We start from the raw sequence: 18,891 nt of genomic DNA, 5'->3' as shown, positions 1-18,891 counted from the left end.
CGCCTTGACATTGAAACGTACGCTAGTCTTTTTATATCGGCCTACATTACTTGCCGGGTCGAGAGAAAGTGCCCGGTATGCGCGAGATCGTATATCAACTGTTTCGTAAGATTTGCATCAATCTTTAGACTTTAGAGACGTCGCGTATATCTGATGAATTTGGAGGTGATGAAATTTTTTTTACGCGACTTTTCCATGCTTCAGGATTTTATCTTATTTTGTAACGCATTGTAATATCAGCCGATGACGTAAGAGGATAAAAGATCCTTAGTGAATTAAAGAAGTTGAATATGTCTCTGTGTAATAATGAGAAAAGGAGAAAGCAGTGAAGATCAATTTGGTGAGATTAGGCTTTCGATCTCGAAGAGAAAAATTAAGATTGAAAAGAATGGAATTTACTTTTGTTTCTCACCTCTTCTCTTCCCGCCTCTGGAATTTCTTTCTCCATCTTCCTCTGTTTGATATTGCAAATCAGTTATTTCGTACAATGTTATTTCACATTTTACATTTCTTGTTTTAAGTTTTAGTACTCAATTTAGTACTCAATTCAGTATTCAATTTACGCTTTCTAAATATTTTTACTCACAAACTGCGTAATCGCCGTTTCTATTGCTGTAGTCAATAACGCGATTGAAAATTAGCTAGCTGAGTTTGAGTCTTCTTGTACGTAATAATGACGATACGTAATAAACGGCACAATCCTGGAGAAGACTCAGATAAGAATCAGTGAGTCGTGACACCGAAAGTTCATAGCAATAGAACGCGCGCATCCTGAATGGAACGTTATAGCTTGATATAGCCGCAAGAACGTAGTAAGGATAGATATACTAAGAACAACTATTACGACAGCGTTTTATCGGTGAATATAAACATTTACCTTGCGTTCAAATATTTGGCGTTATCTTCATTGCGCGCTAAATTCGCAAAAGCCAGAGGGTAGTTTTCGAAATGAGATGAGCGTAGTTTCAAACGAGCGCGATTCATGAAAACGATAGAATTCCATGATGTAATGCGTGCGTGACCGCGCGGGCTTAGCATTATTGCTCTGGTAAGTTAGACATTATCTTAATGATTGAGAATGTTTTGATTGATGAATCTAATTAACTTTAAAACATCGATGAGAATTTTGATCGATATTACTCAAACAATTCGATAAGTTTGAAAAAACTTTATGTATATTTTGACATAATTATATACAAATATGATTTTCCTCTTTTGCGATGGAATATCGCGATGGAATATATTAAAAATGATTTGTCTAGAATCCATCGAGGATAAAACATAAGGATATTGCCAATTTGAATCATAATTAATTTCCTTCATAATATAAGGTTAGCTTCTAATTTATTATTGAAAAAAAGCGCGATGACTGTGATGTGACACTAATTACACTTATATAGACATCCATGTAATCAATACCCCTTCATTAAATTCGCTTCTATTCATTTCCATTCCTTGCAATTCCAATATTGCTTAAATAATTATACGGTCATTTAAGTCTTAAGTTATCCGTACATCTTGTATAATTAACGCAGATTAAGTGATTAATTCTATTTGCAGCAACGTATAAAATCATTTATCTTTATCTTATTTGAAAGTGGTTTACATAACAAAGCCTGTGTTTTCGGGCGATCACGCACAGCTTTCTCTATTAGTTCAGTCCCAAAGATTGCTTAGTTTTTTTTCGCCACACAATCACGCAACTTTTAATTCTCTCCATCTTAACTTCATTTAGGCTTGTGTGTTGCTCGTGTTTGTTCACATCAGCAGTTGATGCTAAACGGTTGAAAGGCGCAAAAAAAATCTAAGAACGGGAAGTATGACGTAATAATGAGTTCATTTCGCAAAGGAAAAAGCCTGAAACGTACTTCATAGAAGAACCTTGTCGTTTTAACGTGATAGGTAATTATTGGATACTTTCGGATATTGGACACTTACCAAAGAGAGTCACAGTTATATTCGAAATGTCAAACTTAGGGGCGTTTCTGTGAAATTAAAATTTTTCGGATACGGCGTTCCATTTGCGGCGATTCGATAGCTCTTGCGGTTACGGCGTTAACCCGCGCGCGTACCGGACGTTGAGTACGCGAGCAATTAATCAGCCCTTTACGCGGGAGACGAGACACCGTCTTGGGATCGCGACAATCCACCGTTGATCAACCGGCCCTGAATATCGGCGCCGCGCCGCGCCGTCGGGATCGGTGGGGATGGAGATCCTGGCGGCATGAGGTCCGTGCGCCCCACGGACGACCCGTCAGTATCGTGCCGCGACTCCCTCGCGACGAGAGAGCTCGCTCCAAAGTTCCTTCGGCCTCGGCTGTGTTCGCTGCTGACTCTTCTCTTTCCTTCCTCTCCTTTTTCTCTTTTTTCTTTTTCTCTCTCTCTCTGTCTTTCTCTCCCTTTTCTTCTTGCCGATCGTTCACGCGAATAAGAATCGCGTCCGCGGCGTTCGCGCGCGTGCGACGCTTCCCTCGCTTCGCTCCGGTATCGTTTCCCGGAGCCGGCCGCGTGTGTACCACGACTTTGGAGATTTAGAGGATCTCAGCAGCCGAGGATCCAGGATAGTATTTTCGCCACATCGGCGATTGTTACGGGCGGGCGCACGCGGGGCTTAACACCAGGTACGAGGTTGTCGTATACGTTGTTTTGTGAATATAGATATACGCGTCATTGATAGTGCGATATTTGAGAAGCGACAAGTATTTATACTTGTCTATTCTCCTATCTTTTCATCTTTCTACGTTTAAGACTAACTATCTTCCTTGAAATATCAAAATTAAACCAATTGGAATAAATATATGTAATTTTTTTACGATAATTGAGATAACCAATATAGATGTTACATATTTACGTATGAAAAAAAAAAAACAAGAATATTCAGGTGATAAAATCTCATTCTGTTTAATGGATTCAAAATGCAAAACAATTTTGCGTTCTCACAGAGAACTGAAATTTGGCCTGATACAAAATAGTTCTATACAGAGCGTCTAATAATTTCGTTTAAAGTTATTCGGTTCAGTTCATGTATCTTAGATTACGAAGTTGTTATCTCGACATTCTATATTATGCGTGCCTTTAAACCAGATAAAATTACGATTTTTCGTTTAAATGTTCTATCGATCTACCAGTTTGCTCTTTGTCGTTGTTTAGCTTAAAAAGTGCTTTCCTCTTTAAAGTCTAAACACCACTTATATCGGAAAGAGGATTTCGCGCTCGAAACAGCTGATTACGAAGTACACGCTTGTAAATACCGCACTCGCGCAAAAATGCAGCAGTAAATTCAACCGAAATTTAAAAGCGCATTAGGTACGAAAATTTTCCGACGCGTTCGGCTAAAGGGTCATCGTCGGGCTGGGCATTTTCGTAGCCGGAGATGTAACGCGCGCTGACGCGGATCGATGAAGCATTACTTTACAAGAAGGAGATATTTAACGAGTAATCCTCTTAACTCAAATAAATCGCATTTTTGGCATTTTGCCGCCAGCGAAATACACGTATTTGCGAAATCTGCGTAAAGTATACACTTCAGGCTTGTTCAGTTATGCGGCTTGTTTTATTATTAATTAAGTCCGATAAGGTAGAAATTTGGCATTATATTATTTTATGCAATAAAGATAGACCTTATTTATATATATACAATTATTTATTTAAAAATAAAATTATGGACCGTTCATATAAAATCGAAAATACGAATGCAAACAGAAAATACATAAATGGATTTTGTAAAAAATTTTATTGTATACGTATACGATTTTTTAGCAAACGATTAATTAGCAACTACATTGTATAAATCAAATTTTTAATGGAAATTTAAAATAATTTCATCGAGTGTTTCCAACATTTCACCACTTAATGTCGTTATGTTTTACCCGAGGCTTCTACCGTCCCCGAGGGTTATAAACGCATCAGGGGGTTGCCGTTGAATCGAACAAACTTTGGCGCGTTTCCACGCGTCGCGTTTGCCCCGCGCTCATGCAACCATTTTTATTATTCTCGTCGACACCAGGAAAGGCGCAGTTTTTCAAGCGTGCATTTAAATAGCGCGGCCACCCGGGTCCGACGTCATGAAAAGTATTTGTCATGCAATATAACTTCTCGTTTGTTTTCGGCGGATTATTTCCCGTCGTTAACATTTGCAATATTGTTAAAGGTAATAAAAAAGGGAGGTAAATAAATTATTTGAATTTTCTACATTTCTACGAACTTTAATTTGGCGCACAGTTTTCAACATAGATAGAATAAACTCAAAATTCAGGTACATATCTCGGAAGTCATGTGAGTTATTAAAACAATAATACGGTATGCTCAAGATATCACGTTAAATTCCAAAATGTATCAAAGGGATTAGTTCAGAGAAACAGCTCTGATATGTCAGGCATTTGTATTATTTGTAACGTTCGACATCCGCCGTTGTGCAGTATGTGATATAAGAGAATATCAGGCTTACCCCGATCTTCCTCTCCCGTTCGTCGTGCGAAACTATGGATATGGAATATTTGCGGCGTAGGTATCGCAAACAAAGATTGAAGATCCGCGAAGCATTTGCAATGTGAGATGTCGTGATATCAATGATACTAGGTTCCCGGAGTATCATTATCCGTCGTCGACATACAGTCAACTCGGTGGAATTATTTACTGAAAGGTACCCGTGCGATGTATAAAGGAAATTTCGCTGCTCCATTATCGCGCGAACAGACTGACAGATCCTTCCGTTGGAGCCTTTAATTTTCGCTTCGCTGTCAAACTTCGTACTTAAGTTGAGTACCAATGTTCCATTTGATATACTATATTCTTGCACTTATTGTCTATTAATTTTCTCATTCGATTTACATTAGCAAATTAGTAAAATTTACAAATTGTGTTCTGTAGGTATAATCCTTTCTACTAATTACTTTATTTTATTTCAGTTTAATTATGTCTGTAATTAATATAAAAACGGTTGCTATATAATTATATTATAAATTATTAATTATTTTCCCATTTAAATGATATAAATTAACCCTTTGTCGTCTGTACTTTAACAGACAGAAATAGGTAACGCGCACTAGAATAACTTGAAAGATAGTTGCGCGATGTCAGGCAAATTTCATTCCATTAGGAGGTTCTTACATGCGGACAGAGTAGACCCAATTTGCCCTATCGTGCCGACGAGATCCTTCTGAAAGTCCTTAACTTTAGCTTCTTGGTAAGAGGGGAAACGAGCTCTATATTCAATATTGCCGACATTAAATTCAAAAATGCTTACCTAAAATGTCTTTATTTCTTTTGCGACGTTATATAGTATACATTTTTGTATTTTATATTAATTGTATTATTGAAGACGCCATTAATTGTATTTAACAAGTAAATGGCGAGGCGGTTAATGGTACAACGAATGACATTATTATTTGTTTTATAAAGTTTATGTAATAAATAATAATGTACAGCAAAACTCCGTTATGTCTGTGCATTAATTAACATACGTGTAAATCTAATTAGAGTGGAGTCTTTGGTCATGAGAACCAACTTCTTGCTCGACTCGATGTCGAACACGACGACAGTAAAGCGGGATGTTCCTAGGTCGAACTCGTCGAGGTCGCCATAATTAATTAATCTTGTCTCTAGCTAATTAATCTGCGCTCGCCAGTTAGGTGAATGAGGAGCGCAGAATGCGATGTCGGACAAAGCGGTGGATCGTTAAGCAATACGTCATAACGAAATGTGTGCCTGACCCATTTTTGCACGCGAACTTCCACAAGCACGCGAAGTGGCCTGTGGAAATCTCGCTCCCGTCTCGCGCTCTCCGTTTCTCCCTATTCCCTCTCTTTTCGTTTTGTCTCGGTCTGACAAAAACGTGGCGCAAAAGAGTCTCACGCTGTGTGGCCAACATCGGTGTAATTATACACGCGAGTGTAACACGTCGCATGGCACACTCGAGCTTCTGGGCGCGCGAGAGCTTCTCTCGCGAGAGGGAAGCAATGAAACATTCTTCGTGTGTTAATAAAGCAATAAAATTTCTTCATCCTCCGTTAATTCTTGCACGCGGCATTCGGTATTCGGTCGTTTCCATTTCTCTCTAAAAAGGATTCACTCGAAGGTATTTCGCTTCGTTGGCACGATCCGCTTGAAGTTTTCGTTCGATAGAGAATTTTATTAAACAGTCGAACTCTCTGTGTGCACGGAACTGTGAATTATTTCGAGCTTGTTACATCACATCTAAGCTGGCTTTGATAAATATTGAATGGATTTCATGAAACGTAAAATAGTATCCATCTTTTCTGCTATTCTACCGCTAATCTTAGTCAATTCTTCCTTGTTACTAAAACAAGTATCAAGATAATGGCATGTACAGAATGTACCTCGTGTACTCCGGCTTTAAGATGCAATTTATCTCATTTCGTTAGGTGCAGAATGTTCCACTTTTGTAATTATGTAGTTTTACTTACATATCTCTGCCCAGATCTCGCACTTGCTTAACGCTGTTTAAGGAACTTATCATTTATATAGAGTTACAGAATTACAAAGATCAAGAGCAAGGGTGTTATTATTCTTATACAAAAGCGTAGACATAGATTTGTATGTTGTTTCGCATTAAATCAAAAACTTAATTAATGCACACATACACACACAAACACATATGCAGAAATGTCACTGAATACATTTGATATCGTTTATGTGTAACATTGTTGCCTCCATTCGTCTTTATGATTGTCATTTGGTACAAGTCAAGTTTCCAATTATTATCTCTGATTGATCTTGGCGGGAATCTCACTTGCTACCAGCATGGCGGGCGCCAAATTACATCCGGATTACAGTGATTAGTTCTGAAGTCGATTGTATCCTAGTTCCGAAACGCGTGTGTGATATCTACGAAAACCACAAATCCTAAAAGTCGTAAAGCAAAGTGATTCAATGTCAAATCGGCTATTTAAGATATCAGAATAGCGAGAAGTAATTATTCAGAATTACGATTAATATGATCAATAAGTGAAAATAAATTTGTCGAATGTTCACAACGTCGATGATAAAATCCGTGTATTTATATCGTACGATACAAATGATACACGATATGTGTGTGTGTGTATGTGGAGCGAATTGCTAATTTATTATTTTATTGGATTTTGTTTCAACGTGAAATTGTATCGCGATACGAGAAATTCGAGTTCCGAAAATGACAAATCTGACGATAAACACAATCTGCATATTATGACGACAGAAAGTTTTTCAACGACAACAAAATCTCGCATGACAAAACAGGGATTATTTCGCAATTTAATAATTTCTCTTTGCGCCGGGTACAGCGATTTTTACTCCCATGAGCGTCCTTCCAATTTCAGGTCTAACGATATCAACGTAATGTTGTGACATTATGACCGCGATACGACGGCCCAATCACAAACGCGTGTTTGATGTAATTTAATATGTAATAGATGGATATTAATTCGGGCCGCGACGTAAAATGACGAGCTCTCGGGTCATATCGAGGTTCAATGCATTTCGGAGAGTGTGCTTTTGCGCAACGCGCATAATTCGCCCTCACCGAGTGACGTTAATCGCGCGCAATGTAAATGCTCTTGTTCAGCATTACGCGGCGCATTAAGCTCGTTTTGCGACAGAATAACGGTGGTACATGTTTGTAGACGCGAGAGAGATTTATTTAACAGCTCTTTTTTTTGCTAGACTGATGATTACGGCATTTGTAATTAAACAGAATATTACAGTTGGTATTTACAAAAAAAAGAATGACGTTTTCTGTATTATAACTGTAGGAGCACGTGTGCATAAGCAGCGACTTTCTTGCTTCTTTTAAATTATTCCGTGTCATCGCGACAACGAACAGAAACATGTCGTATGCATTTGTGTTTCACGTTAATTTAGTGTTGAATTGAAATAAATCACACGGATAAACATTAGCGACGTATTAATCGCTCGCCTTTTTTTCGGAAATTTCCTCTACGAAAAAATAATATCGCGATGGATTTGCATTACCTTTGACTGCATGTTGCGTTCATACTTAAACTGAACTGGGAAATGACTCCGAGCTGGGACCGGCGGGGCTATATCGAAGTTTCGATATTGCCGTAATTCCCAATTTGCCGAAGGTACCGCGCGCGGAACCGTGGACCGTCCACTAATGCGATAAACGATCGCTGCCGGACGCCTGGTTTCTGGCTATACTACTGGCAGCGTCCGACCGGTTTCCACATCAAAGCGGTCCCTGCTGCCACTCCCGCGGACAAGTCGCGCGGCCAACGTAAATCCTATTATCGATAAAATGTAATCACTTTGACGTGAACGTCGAATATAATGCCGCACGACAAAGTCTTTTTCTTTCCATTACGTAATCGTGTGTAAAAAATAGTGAAACATATCAAGTATTTGTTATATTTCTAATAATGGATTGAGCGTCTAGACCAAGTAAATTCGTTAATTGTTTCCTCTGCTATTCCAGGATGCCTTTTTAACTTCGTCAAGCAGCTGCTTAGCGATGAAACGTTCAATTAAAATATTACTAAAGCAAAATTAACACAATTCAATATCAAACTTTTTCATCCATTTGCAGCTCTATAGTTTACGAAACATTTTTAATTACGATTTTTAATTACGATCTCCTAGCTTAATATAAAGACTAATTAAGCATTGCAATGCAGTAAGTTCATAAGAAATGAATTTATTAAAATTTTTGCATTTATATGCGTGTATAAAATACGTAACAAAATTCATAAATCTAACTTGTATTAAGTACTCCACTTTTGCAAAAGCGATTGCTGTCTTAAGGACCTTTCCTACGTTACCAGGAGATTAACGTCTCTCTATTAGGCAGGACGTAAATGAACTGCAGCACTAAATTTATACTTCAGCTGGTGCACTATATGTATCCTTGTCTAAAAGTACATTTACAGTACTGCAGAAACGGTATGGGTGTGTAGGACTCGGACATATTAATGAGAAATTATTATTGTAAATCTCATAACTAAATTGTGTGTGGGTGCGTGAGTCAATCCCACAATAAAAGTAAATATATTTCTATATATACAATATTTGTACGTATTCTCCAAATTTTTGAAAAATATACGCGTTCGCGATATGACGTGTCTCGAGAGAACAATTAGAAAGAAAAATGGCGTCGTTATCGCTGGTGTACGAATCCACTCCGATTTCAATCGGGAGATACTTGATATTTCGGATAACTCAAAAGTTTCCGCGAATATCGAAAATGTGATGTGCCCTGCTGTTTGATATACGATGATAAATAACTGAAAATAATTATCCATCAATGTAATTTAATAGGTGTCGGATTTATTATTGGATTCTCCAAAGTTTTTCTTAAACGGCGTTTTTTTTAATCTTGCGTAAAATACTTAAATATAATATTTATAATAGAAATCTTGTTTTTAAAAAATAATGCAATTATATTTTAAATGAATATAGATATCGAAGAATATATCGTTAACAAATGTCTTTTATTTTTAAAACAAATTAAATTGAAACTTTATATTCCAAAACAAATATTAAAAACATTGTTTCTCTACTGTTTTTAAATAAATTTTAATAAAAATTCTTGTATAATTTAATTTAATTATTACAATATTTAATTATACCACAATATTTCCATATTATTATTGAAATATGTTTGAAATTTAAAAAATGCCGTTTAATCTTTAATTAAAAATGGGAGTTGCAATGTTGGGACAATTTGCATATTTTATCCGGTTTATTAAACTAAAAATCTTTTATCTATTAAAAAATATTGAGGAACTATTGGAGAAGCATTATTGGAATCGTAAACAAAAGTTCGCTGTTATTACTTTTTCGAGGTCTTTGAGACTCGCGTATTCGACAGCGTTGAACGGCGGTACAACGACCAAAGTCGGAATCGATCGACATCTGTGTTCCGATGAGGGTATATCGGTGAATGTTCCAAGTTATCGATCTAATAGCAGCAGAGAGCGTGCTATATAGAATCCGTGCACGCTCCGCGCCCCGCCGCGATCCGATTCGATGTCGCGCGTGCGACCATATCGATATCGATATTATACCCCGCGGCATGTTGCACCGCACTTACCCTGTACTTTGCTGACAAACAAACTTTACGTGCAATTTTTTACCTCGAATTCGAAAAGTTCGACGATAAACGCCGTCGCGAAAATACATCGCAATTCTGAATCGCGAAATTTCGAGGTTTGTCATGGCGATGAAATGCGTATTCTCCGGATCACGAAGAGAGCGTATACGGATCACGACAGAGTATATATATTTCATTTACGTTATTTATTTATCAAACCGGAAATTTGCGGTGCTTGGAAATAAATTTGATCAGTACATTAATTCCGTAACAGTTCCGCGGCGTAAATTTCTGTTAAATTATATCGATTGCAACGGTATTGACATATCTCTCTCATTATGTTTTTGTAAAATTCATTAATTGAGAACTTGGCTTGTTGTCAACGGTGATTTTTTAAAATTAATTTCAATTGGCCTATAGCTGGTTTTTTAATAGAATTTTAAGTTTGAAGAGTAATTTGACGTTGAAATTTTTGATCGAGGTTTTGCGGACGGAAAAACGATTTTATATGAAACGTATTATTTAAATATTTGTAACATAGTGGTGCGCTTTATGGAGTATACCTTGCGTACAGATTGACGTGCGTCAATTTGCAAAAGATAGAATGATATTTTATTCGACAAAGTGAATGGAAATATTCAGTGTACACTGAGAAAAAAATGTTCTGGATTTTAGTAAATATTAGTTTGCATACAACTGTGACTCTATTTACTAAAATGAAGAAAATTTTCCTTTTTATTAGTACCTATATGTGTGTATTCGCTAGGAAAAAAATATACTAATAAAAAGGAAAATTTTCTTTATTTTAATAAATGGAGTCACAGTTGTATGCAAACTAATATTTACTAAAATCCAGAACATTTTTTTCTCAGTGTACGCATAAAATCTCCAAATCGGCCGGCCGTTTGAAGATTATTCATTTACTTTGAACAAACGCTACCGATTTTTCGATGCACGTGTTTCTTTCCTCATACTTGTACTCCTCCGCCTTCTCTCAGCTAATCCTGCTGAAATAATTATCGAATTAGCATTACAAAGGAGGAAGGAGGTACGTACGTATGCGTTCTAAGTTAAGATGCCTAGCTTTGCTTCGTTATCTGGTTGCCTTTGTTCCGACATCGGACTTCCCTCCTGAGCGACTATCAGAAACGTGAAACTCGTTCTCGTTGTGCCCGAGAGTCCTCCAGGCTGCTGTCACATTAATTAAACACACGATGTAGTATAACTCGCGTAAGACAGCACTCGACCTAAACATTAAACCGTCACAAAATGTCCTAGAAACGTGCACGTCGAAGGAAAGGAATAATTTCAATCTTAGGAACAAATATAATATTGAGAATTGATTGACTTTCCAGTAATTGGCGAGATCTCCGGTAATTACAAGATCTAAGGATTCGTTATTGTAGAAACTCCAGAAAAAAAAAATCTGAAACTAAATTTTAAGCTTTGTTAACGATAAATGAAAGAGTTAAGCACAAAGAGTTAAGAGATAACTAATGGGACGTTAATAAATTAAGACTCGAATTAGATTTTCGTCGGGGATATTAGAATGCAAATTAGTTGCGGAATATTTTCTCCTCGTTATACTCGGGATGTCCTTGATGATCCACGGCGCGTCCTTTTCCATACACGTCAACAGCCCTTTAATGAATTCAAAATCGATTCTCCAAGAGAAGGCTCTTACTTCTCTTCAAGCACGATTTCAATCTATGATACCAAATTACGCGAAAATAGTAGTAAAATGTGGAAGTTTAAAAGTAAATGTCAATTAGTACGGAGCTTTTGGCGACCGTAATTTCAGAAAAACCTTTCGAAAAATACTTTTCTAAAGTGGAAAACTTTTTTCCCTGAATTGCTCTTGTTTGCGCAGTTTTATAATGGTTAATTTATTGTTAAACTTTAAAAGAGGCAAAAAAGCTCGCTCCCTGGAGTTATACATCGTGAATAGCGGGGTGTGCTAAAAGGAAATCGCTGTTGGTTCGAGATTTCCCGGAGCTCTCCATCGTCCTATTATTATGGATTTTTACGTTTAAATACCGTAAAACAGACGACAATTTCGATCTTATTATAAAATCTGTACAATATGTCGGAAAAATATTATCGTGATGTAATAATTCATAGTTATTAAACTATTATATAACCGACGGATTTATAAGTAATGACAGTTTTTTACGACATATTTATTAAATTATTCAGCGGACGTGTGAAGTCCGTTTACAATTTTTTTACATTTACATAATTATTAACAATTGTGTGCGTTTCGTGGTTTATTTATCAAACCGGGAATTTGCGCGGAGCTTGTAAATAAATTAGAATATATTATTTCAATGCTAGAACGTAAATACATTTTGTTGTTATTAAATGAACAAACAAGTAATTATATCATTATAATTTTAACAAATTTATTTAGTATAACTTAAAAAATTTCTAAGCAAATGGCATTCATGATAATCGTTACGTCAGCACATATGGTGACGATTTTAATCGTGACAGATACGTTATCGATATATAGGCAACATGTCAAAAGTGAATATGGAGAGTATAGAGAGAATTGCAGCCAGTGGCGCTGAAAGGAGTAAACAAGAGACCCCACGAAGTTTATGTGGTGTGCGAACAGAACAAAATCCTCGGGCGATATCGCTGGCGCGGCGCGCGCGCGCTGAAACTCGCGGCAGATGATTAGAGTGCATCGGGGGATTTTTCGAGGCGAACGCGTGGGAAAGAAAGTCTTTTATTTCACCGAGAAAGCGGGAAGACTGTATCATTATATGCGATTATGGTACGTATCTGCCGTACGTTGACGCGTTTCGCGTTACCGTTCCTCCTTGTTTGCGCCAGATCAACGGCACATGTGCGCTTCGTTACACGCCACGCGAGTGCGAAGCCAAGCGCCACGATGATACATCTAAGATTATTATACAATCGTGCGTTTTCCCAGATAAGGGAAAAGCCAGTCATTTTAACCGCGTTATTCCAATCAGCTGTCAGATAAATTTAATTAGACGTCAATCGAATCGATTGGACATAATTGCACGCCGTCATTAGAACGATGTAACTATTTTTGCAACCAGTCAACCAATTAGTCATTAATTTCGTTATCTCGTGTGGAAAGCGACCGACGTTGCAAAACGTGCGGCGACAAATTGGGTCACGGGACTAAACTTTGGCCCTCGTATCCACGCCGCATGCTAAATGCGGCTGTTTCCCATCTCGTACTGTCATTAAGCATTGCCTCTCGTAGGCTAGACAAATAACACTCGAAATCGGGGAGTTACATGTAGCGCTAAATGCAACGCTAGGTAGAGACGGGAATGCAATAGCAGTCGGTGAATCTTTGGTTTACTGCTCCCGAAATGTAAAATTTAGTGGTAAATGTGACGATTTTATCTCGTGTCAATCGTGTTGACGCGAACATTTGCGTACGGATAAAACTCGAAATCGGACAGTCACATTTAGTGCTAAATGGAGCGTGAAACAGAAGTGAGAATAGAATCACTGCATCGAATTACAGTTAAAGCATCGTATCCTTTAAATTTACTTCGATGATTTGCAACTTTTGCTAATCTAGTATTTACATTAAAAATGTATAATCCCGAAGAAATATGTTACAATTTTTATCTTATATCTTAGATTTCATTCAAAAATGCTGAAACGCGAGAAGAAGCTGTTGAAACAAGAATGAAATATTTTGCTACTTAATTGCTATAACGAATTAAAAACGTGTGATCGTCAAAACAGATTTAACCCTAACAATTATGTACAATCCGTTCTAATTCTTCAACGTATATTAAATTTACTATTTTATTTGCCATGTGCTTATTTTCATTAATTGCTCATTTCTGCGATATTTGATATCGTAATTGTAATTATGAGATTGTCCAAAAGCCTTATCTCTTTACCGAGATGCAGCGATCCCTCTTGAGGAAGGAGAAAACTGAGATCTCACCGACGACCGAATAATAGCTTCTCGCATTATCTGTCTTTCTGATCCACTGATGCGAATTTTTCTCCGAAGGCGAAACTTTCATAATTTCTTGGTAAGACTTGGTATTTCGAAAAATTTTGTGGCGCGGCCTTCCACCTTCCTTACTGGCGATTGCGTCATTTCCCTTAATTCAAAACATGAGATTACACGAGTCCTCCGCAGCTTGCGACACAGTGACTCAATATGAGAAAATGTAATACCCCCTGAGAGTGAAAATCGGCAGTTCGAAAAACAACGACCTTAGACTCGCGTGAATGGCGCTCGTTGAAACCGCGATGGTATACGACAATACGCGCATTCGAAAAATTTTGCGACACGTGGGACAGGTAAAACGTTCGCATTCATATGCAGTAGCGCTAATATTTCTTTTTGTTGATGCAACTTGTTAGGAAAAATCCAGTGAAAAGTAAAGCACTTTTAGTTATCAGCCATTCAAACGATGATAAATTTAGATTGCGTATATAGAAGTGTTCAATACTGGAATAACGGATAAACGGCACTCACGAAACCGGATTGCAGTGGCTGTGAATATTTTATTTCTGCATTTGCAGTTGGCAAAGGACGAAAAACGAACGCAGAGCTGGAGGAGATGGAAAACGAGAGGGATTTTCTCATAATTATGATATTTTTTCACACGAGAAAATTGCAATTTGGTGCGAACGTATTTTAAAATTTCCGAGTTGATTGACAGAAATGGCCATTTGATTGAATCGCGGTATTAAAATTTATATTAAAATTTATATTACCATGAAAATGATGCATCGCGTACAACTTTTATGAAACAAATGTGAACATTTACAATCTTTGCGCCGCAATTTCGTACTTTGTTCAGCATGAATAATGCAACGCGGTATTCTTTAAATATGTACGTAATTCCAAGTTTCTTCGTTTTAAAAATTTTCAAAGAAAACCGTAGACGCGGAGGAAAGTTTTCTCTCTGGCGGTTGAGAAATTAAATATTTTGACGCGTTCGTAAAACCAATTGCCCATAATTATTGTGCTCGACGGCTGTTCCGAATCAACATAACTATCCTATCCTCCTATTGAGGAGAGGACGAGGAGAGACGAGAGACGAGGCGAGGCAAGACGTGGCGCAGCCGACGTAGCAGGGAGAGCGCTGGTATTTGCATAATATGGGAATCGCTTCTGAGGCCAAGCCATTGTTCCGAGCGCGTCTATGCGCGTGGTGTAGTATGTGAGAAGATTCGACGAGCGGAAGAACATCCGAATACGTAACCCGGCGATAATAATTACGTTCCTGTTCCACGTAGCGCGCGGTGTGCTGCTTGGGCAACGCTCTCTTCCTTTCTCCCACACCGAATTGACTGCACGGGGGGGAATTCGCCTGGTACTCTACTTGTTTGAAGACCTCGTTTCGCCACCGATTGATCCGGCGATCTGAGAAAGAGAGCCGCGGAGAAAGGGCGGAGGGGATCGGGGGAGGGGGAGGGGGAGACCGTTTCTCGCGCTGAAGAACGGGAAAGCGGTTCGTTGACAAGAATCCTGGCCAGTCGGAGACAGAAGTTAATGAAACATTCCGGAATGCTTCATTAACTCTGGGACGACCATGCGTAAACGTCAATTGCGTCGGCTCGAACTTATATGAATCAAAAATGTGAAATCCATAATAATTGATTATAATATACCTTGATTTACTAAATTAATATCTTGAGCTAATCAATAATTCAAGGAAGTTGATGATTTTAATTGAATTTAGCTGAAATTTTATCCAATGTCATTATTTATCGTAATTTTGCGATCTTTAATATTAATTATTCTTGTGTAATTAGGCTTTAGCATAAATTTTTTGTTTCCATTTCTGAATTTGAATACTCAAAATCACACAACTGACCAGTGGCGTAGATATTTACATAGTGTATCTGTTTAGGGATGTAAACAGCTTCCATTTGCTGATATTTTACATTAGATACTATTTGAACGTTATAGATTCAGGTGTCTTTGATGGCAATCTGTACATGCATACCTGTGTGGATGCGTGTTTAGATATGCGAATCAAGATGCAACATGGTCGGTATTGATTCTAAACAAGTTGCTCGACACAGTTTACATCGGTGTTATTTCGGCATTCTGTGTTTCGACTGTTGTATCAGGTTTGATCATCTCATGGCATCTCTTGAGTCGTTCAACAGGCATCGTACTCTTTGATTATCTATACAGCACGGCGACGATGTTACTTTGATTGATTGATTTACGAGAGATTATAAGATATGTCTTGTTGAGAGGATCGTTTTATATTAGGATCGTTTAGAATATCATTATGTCACAGTATTTAAAGCAGAACTAGTCTTATTATTAAAATTTCAAGTACAACTCCATTTTTATTATCTTGCTGCTCGAGCAAAACTTTGCCGCAATAATATAATTATACGGTACGAAAACAGAATTTAAACAACTTGATGAATTTTTTAACTATTTCAGAGTAAACCTTAGGTACCTGGCTTTTAATAATAAACACGATAACCTGCAGCTATTTAAATTTTTTACGGAAAAGCTTTTGAATTAATATTTGAAAACGTCTCAGCGGTGTCAAATGGATGCCAAAAGTTTATGAATATTTCCAACAGCTAAATATTTCTCCAAAAAGTTAACTGTTCCGTAAACCGCAGAAGTTTCTACGTATGCACGTATTAAAATGTTAGATACATTATTATTTCTTAAAAAATGATTATTAAAACATTTCACTTAATATCAATTCTAACAATTTCTCGTAAATATTTTCTAGTTCTACAATATAAAATATAAAATAGTATTTAGAAAAATATATTTTAAATTTTACACAATCTTGGAAGCATCTAAATTATTAAATAACGTGATACAAAATAATCAAACTTTGATCTTTGCTATCTTGTTTAGCTATTATTTAGCGCTAATTAATATTAATGCAGCCGGTAGTAGTAGGTATGACATCTCAAATTCTAGCTACATGCACGTAGTTTCATGGCAAGCTCACGACATCTGGGCTAATAACATGGGTAATAGAATGGCTCCCAGCACGATACGTCTCCGTCAGTAGTGCTAGCTACCGATTACAATCCATTAGTGAAACGGCGTTGGGGTAAAGATAAAGAGAGAGAGAGGGTAGGAGGAGAGAGAGAGCTACCGATATGATGGAAATTAAAATACTGTTACGATTACAGGTTTAAGCAGATCGTAAGCGATGGCAGAAGGTCCGCGGATTCCAATTACGGTGACCGGTAGCGCGGTAACATAACAGCAACGGTTACGAAAGCGAGCCGGTGATTACGGAACGAGAGGTGCAAGGATCTTCGGATCCCATCGTGACTCGTGGTTGTTGTTGTTAGTTCAGGTGATTTCGGCCCGACCGATCGCTGACCTTTCGCCATGTCATAATCACACGAGTCGCGGCTTTTTACGTGCCTAATCGACATCGAGCGGATCTCGTGACGGACCTCGGGTATCGATCTGTGAAATTGACGTCGCCCCGCTGGATTCGCGACACGCGAATTACACGGTGCGCTTGTAAAATTCGGCGCTACACACCGCGCGAATAATGCCTTATTGCCTTGAACGGGGGATCGCTTAAGGCTTGCGCGCGCGCGATTATTTTCTTTCGAACGACGAAATGCCATGCCGATCCCAGTGAAGAAAACGCGGCAGTGCGGCTTCTTCTTCGGTTGTTTCGTGCCGGTCCTCCGGTGAGGAGGCATAAAGGAAGTAATCACCCGCGCTGATTGCGAAAAACTGCCGACCTGACGCCTAGCCTGCCTCGTCCTTTTCACGGTTGCTTGCACGCGCGCCGCCATCCTCGACTGGTCGCTTCTTTTTTATCGCTGTGCATCATGCAGGAAGGTAATCGATCACTTATATTGTATCGATTAACTTCTCTGTGGGATCGAGCGTTCCCCTCCGACAAAAAGAGCTTGTATTTATTGAAAACAAACTGATATATCTTTGCATCATTTCTCTTAGACATTTATCTTTTCATAAATAATCGAGAGCGATTTACAATCTTTAAAGTTAATAAAAGTTTAAATTAGTTGCAACGATAAATTAAAATTATTTTCCAAGGATACAAGTTTCGCTTAAGAAAGAAACAAGTTCTTTTTGTGACTTTTGTAACTTTTATTTGTTTGCATTTTTCTCTTTATACTATATGTACCAGTTTCTGTATCTTAACAATGAAAGTAGACTGTTATAGCAATCATACACATAAAGTCTAATCTTTGCCGCCGTAATCGCGAGCTCTGTAATTAGTTCTAATAAAGGAGCGATTACCATTCCTTGCTTTAATTAAATTACGAAATTAACTGATATTGGTCTCATTAATATTGTTAACCGATACACCAACATGCAATTAAATCCTCTTATTATTTCCATTATTTATTTTCTTCTCTTTAATTTTCGTGTAAAGTTTACTTTTCTTTTTTTCCTGTATAAATATCAGTTCTCGGTGAATATGAAAAGGTAAACATGAAAATATACAACTTTGTTTATTTAGTTAGAATTACCAATTTTATCTCGCTGTTTTGTAACGTTCCCTTTAATTAATCATTTCTTTTTCGAGTCACTGTAATTAAGTATGTGCTTCAATAGAACCGTAAAGCGAGTTATCACGGGAAATGCGGTGTAAAAATAAAAGTGCGGGAGGCTGACCTGCCGGTATTCTTTCCCAATCGCTATTCAGCGCGCGGAAGACCAGATGACGACGATAAGCGAGCGAGTGCATTGCGTTGGAGAAACGCATGGACGAACTGAAGTGTAACCTCGTAAACACGGGAGAAATGTGCCGCGACAAAGAAAAGGAAGACGCTTGAAAGTAACGCCACGCGGAAACCCGGCGACGTAACAATTATCTCATCCGCGTCATTACTTTCTAAGT

At 37.8% G+C, this 18,891-nt stretch overlaps 1 protein-coding gene across 1 annotated transcript in view; it reads left to right on the top strand.

Annotated features, from left to right (window-relative positions):
• The first annotated feature begins 2,258 nt into the window (after nt 1-2,258).
• Thw (chitin-binding domain protein thawb) overlaps nt 2,259-18,891 on the top strand; it is a 39,011-nt gene continuing 22,378 nt past the window's right edge. Inside the window, exon 1 of the mRNA XM_071777907.1 lies at nt 2,259-2,621. The gene's annotated coding sequence lies outside the window, so the exon portion shown is untranslated. The remainder of the gene's footprint in view (nt 2,622-18,891) is intronic.

Source organism: Temnothorax longispinosus, chromosome 5 (assembly GCF_030848805.1).
Source record: "Temnothorax longispinosus isolate EJ_2023e chromosome 5, Tlon_JGU_v1, whole genome shotgun sequence".
Taxonomy (NCBI): Eukaryota; Metazoa; Arthropoda; class Insecta; order Hymenoptera; family Formicidae; genus Temnothorax; species Temnothorax longispinosus.
Note: the sequence above shows the minus strand (reverse complement) of the source record. Positions and strands in the feature narration are given on the sequence as shown.